The following is a 5,130-nucleotide window of genomic DNA, read 5'->3' as shown; positions in this document are numbered from 1 at the left end:
TACAACCTTATACATACTGCAAGTTTTGTCAGAACGGCTAGTCTGATGCCAAACCCTTCTGTGGGCTACTACTAAAAATCGAAATCTATACTAATATTATAAAGCGGAAGAGTTTGTTTGTTTTTTTGTATGTTTAAACGCGCTAATCTCAGGAACTAATAGTCCGATTTGTTGGATAGTCCATTTATAGAGGAAGGCTTTAGGCTATATAACATTACGCTGCGACTAATAGGAGCGAAGCGTCAGTGAGTATTAATTATGTTTTTTTTTAATACCGCACAGACGAAGGCGCGGGCGACAGCTAGTTACAAATACAAATCATGACCTGTCATGACTGATCAAATAATTTTTGTATTCGTGTCAGATATTATAATAAAATAATTTCCGGACCAATCTTAAGGTTTTGTGGAGTGATTTCGTACAAAAGTCTGATCAAACTGAATAAGAATTTTGAAAGCGAAATCAAAGTGTAAAAATTGGCTAAAACAAATTTCCGTTCTGCAGCGCAATAACTTTGCTATTTTTCAGAATCTTATTCTGCGAATGATGAAAACTGCGCGTCGCTGGAAATATTACTTATCGATAAATAACATACTTTTATTTTAGGAAACATAAAATACAAATAACAAAAGATTTCAAATAATTCAATAAAAAAATCAAACAAATATTCATTACATTTTTTGAAACTTTAAATAGAACGATTTTTTTTAATCATCATCATCATCAGCTCACTATACGCCCCCACCGAGGGGCTCGGAGCCTACCCTAAGTTAGGGGTGACTAGGCCATAGTCAACCAAACTGGCCCAGTGCGGGGTGGTTGACTTCACACATATCTTTTTTTTTAAATAAAATATAGTTTTTAGTAGATCCAATATCCAAGGTCATTTTCTGACAATACGACACAAATAAAACAAATTTAACATTATAATAAAAACATGCAAATAAACAGATTTATATTACGAAGCTTTACATCGACCTATAATTTTTTTAGTCACCAGCCCGTATGCGGGGAATTCCCTCATGCTTTATAACAACCGAGTTATCGACTAATGGAATTACGCCCTTATGCTTTAAAGCATTTTATCTCGGCAATAAATTATAAAAAAATCTTGCATGATGTGTAATAATTTGTAATGATTATAATTTACTTTACTTACGCAAGTAAAAAGAGCTTTAAACTACTTTAATACATACTAATAATAACCTTATTCTACAGGATGCAATAAAGATCAAAATTCCTTGTCCGCTTGTCAGGATTTCCGGCGTTTACCTAAACAATAACCAGGGAATTTCAATATAAGGGTTCAACATGTAAATAACCTAACCTGCCTTACATTCTTTCTATTACAAGAGACATTTTTGTGGACCAAGATAGTAATCTTGCTACTGAATCTTATTATAACAGTGAATCTAACCTTGATGCTAATTTTTATTCTGTATTATTTTATTGGCTCAGGGGTTGACATACTTGACTTGAAATCTGTAGGTCCTGGGTTCGAATCCCGCCATGTACCGATGTGTTTTTTCGATTTCCGATTTACATATGTACATTTATCCGACGTTCTTACGGTGAAGGAAAACATCGTGATGCAACCTGCATATATCTGCGAAGAAATACAAAGATATGTGTGAATTAAACCAAACCGCAATGGGCCAGCGTGGTTGACTTAGGCCTAGTCACTCCTAACTTAGGGTTGGCTCCGAGCCCTCGGTATAGTGAGCTGATGATGATTATTTTATTGTCACATTAAAAAACAAGTATTTTTTATTTATTTATTTTTAAATATTAGAAGATTTTTGTAAATTTACTAATATTTCTTGAACGATTCCAACTAAGTTCTAGGCTTGTGCTAGGACATGGTTTACGACAATAGTCGAATGGCAGGATTCGAAATCCCGACCCCATGATCGGATATCCGTACCCTTAACCATTAGGCTATTGGCGCTTTTCTAGTACGTAGTGTTTACAATATGATTAAAGATCCGATACAAAAATAAATTTAGGATCAAAATTGTCTTACAGTATTTTAATTATTCTACTATACGATAGAAGGGTTTTATTTTAATTTTTATATTCACAGAAGACTAAAATTTGTGTTATGAAAAAAATTAATCTAAAATATACTGATAGCATAGCTAGAAATAAATAAGTAGTTTGCTTTAGTACAAACCATCAACAAATTAACGTCAATTTTCCGACCATCGCAAAGCAGGGTAGGGTAAATTAAATTCACAGCTTAGGTGTCGAAACTAATTGAAGTTTTAGTGAATTAATTAATTTCGAGGATGTTCATCAAAATAACTGTTAATTTATCTATTACTAACTTGAATTAAGTTAGTAGCATTAGCTAATACAATTGAAATTATTTATTGAAAATTTAAAAGTATAGACAAGACAAAGACTGCTAAGAAAATCAGGAATTAGACTAGTTTTTTTTTTTAATATCAAACGCAAACGCAAACGAGTGAGCTGCCATCTGAAATCCCCTTCCAATGCATCCTCTCATCCGGGAAGTCCACTTCCACTTCCCATCCTTTCTATGTACGGAAAATGGTGGGAAGGGAAAGAGGACTAAATTAGGCCTCTGGGACGCACACTCATCAGACGAAACGCGGAATTGCTTCCACTTGACGCCTGTCTTCTGCATGGTCGTGGTATTTCACCGGGCGAACCGGGCTAATTCCGGCGAAGATGTTAAAGCGGGCTCTACTACTGTTGAAGTTAAAAGTTGAGTTTAGCCATTGGTTACACTCGTCACACGAAATGCAGAAGTCCTTAGACTTTACGTCTTCTGTGTGCTTGTTCATATTTATATTTTGGAATCTTACTAATATTATAAATGTGAATTTTTAGATGGATGGATCGATGCATGTTTGTTAGAAGGTATTTCCGAAACGGCTCAATCGATCTTGATGAAATTTGGCAAAGATGTAGAACATAGTCTGGAGGAAGACATAGGCTAATAATTAAGTTTTTTTAACTCCGCGCGGACGGAGTCGCTGGCGACAACTAGTGTGTTATAATTTTTGTATTACGTTTCATTGTAGCATTTAGGATTATGACTCAATGATTTACATAAAATATTCATACGGAGATAAATTCCACTCTGTGCGAAATCCAGTTTAGATTGTTTAATCCAATTCAGAATACAAACGCGTGCAAATACTGAATTTATTTCATTTAACATTAACTCCAACAAAGCTAAATAACACACATTTTGCAATGTAATGCCTAATTAACATATTATATAATTTTAAAAGACTGATATTTCGCAACTATCCAAATTAGGAACCACTTTTTATTATTCTTCTTAAAGTCACAGTAAATCGTTTTGTATTATAGTTACTTTTTGGTCTAATAGAAGCGATCCAATTATCTCAAACATTTTTTTCCATATCGATACGAATAAGCAGGGTATTTCCCCTTCCCACAGGCCCCTTCTCTTGCCAAATCTTCTCCTTCCCATAGTTTCATTATTTGAAAAGGATACAAAGGGGAATCGATCTTTTAGCTACTATACCACCTGGTATAAGTCTTTTAGGGAAAAAGGAAAAAATCACACATATATCTGCCCAATTTTCTTAATTAGTTTTAAAATTAAAAAAATCTACATTTCTTTATGAAGTATTAAGTTGTTAGAGTGTAAAGTTAAGTATACACCAAGTAAATTTTCACACACAACCTTCAACTTAAGATGCAGAGCTCAGCTCAATTTCACGGAAACCCAGTTGCTTCCCTACAATTTATCTTACCTCAGAACAATTACTAGACTTCCATTATACCGCTAAGCGGCAGCTAAGTTACTAAGTTGGAGTATCAAGTTCCTGCGACGTTCACTATTATAGGTTTAAACCTAGACACTTTTAATGTAAGAATAAAAAGGAATATTATTAGACAGTCTGTGTCTTGATTATAAAAAAAAACCATTATGAAAAATCGTAACATATGTGATGGGGGAAATTAAATAAAATTTAAAGCACCAATAGCCTAATGGTTAAGAATACGAACATCGTCGTGGGTTCGTATACCGCCAATCGACTATTATCAAATCACAAAATTGAAATTATTGCAAAAATACTACTAAATTTAAAATATTGTAAGTATTATTAGAACAAGAAAAATAAAGATTTTTTTTATTTAGCACCTAAAAAAACGTATGCATTCAAACATTCATCACCAGCTCACTATACGACCCCACCGAGGGGCTTTGGGCCTAAACTAAGTAACGGGTGATTAGGCCATAGTCAACCATGCTGGCCCAGTTCGGGTTGGTTGACTTCACACATATCTTTGAATTTCTTCTATGATATGTGCAGGTTGCATCACGATGTTTTCCTTCATTATAAGAACGTCGGATAAATGTACATATGTATCTTCTTCTTCTTGAGGTGCAACTCCGACTAGCGAAGGTTGGCGATCAGTTCTCCATATTCTCCATATTTTCCTTTGTCTTTTCCATGGTGAACTGATGACTAGGGAATAAATTATGCAGTGGTTTCCCGTTGCCTTCTGCATTAGACTTTTAAGAAGTTATTTAGACTTCAAGGCCGCTATAGCCTCTGCCGACTGGTTGCCCATCGCACATCGCAACTCAAGTGCTTAAGCCGTGAGCCACCGACGCTCTCTATATAAATATTATTCATAAATTACTTTGTTCCAAATGACTCAGTCATAAGTCGGAGAATGACTTGTGACGTTTTAAGTTGACCTCTGACCACTAAATTAGGATAACTCAGTCTCAAGAGCTTGTTTATAATCAACCTCGTAAAGGGACGTCATGTTTATTTTGTTGAAAGTTTATTAAGGGTTAAAATAATTAAATTATCCCTAACTCTCCTCTTAACATAATTTTCACGGTAATTTATCCTCTTAACAGACATAAAATTGTTGATAATTTTAAAACCATAATGATCTAATTAAAAATGTTAAACTTTGTACTAAATAGTATTTGAAAATCGTTTCCGTTGTTCAAAATAATTGCACTATTTTGTACCTATCTTATCTTACTAATATTATAAATGCGAATGTTTAGATGGATAGATAAATGTTTGAAAGTATCTCGAAAACGGCTGAACAGATCTCGAAGAAATTAGGCATACATATAGAAGAACACATAGGCTACTTATT

Source organism: Papilio xuthus, unplaced genomic scaffold (assembly GCF_000836235.2).
Source record: "Papilio xuthus unplaced genomic scaffold, Pxut_1.1 DF827714.1, whole genome shotgun sequence".
Classification (NCBI taxonomy): Eukaryota; Metazoa; Arthropoda; class Insecta; order Lepidoptera; family Papilionidae; genus Papilio; species Papilio xuthus.
The sequence above is the reverse complement of the archived record's forward strand: the minus strand, read 5'-3'. Positions refer to the sequence as shown.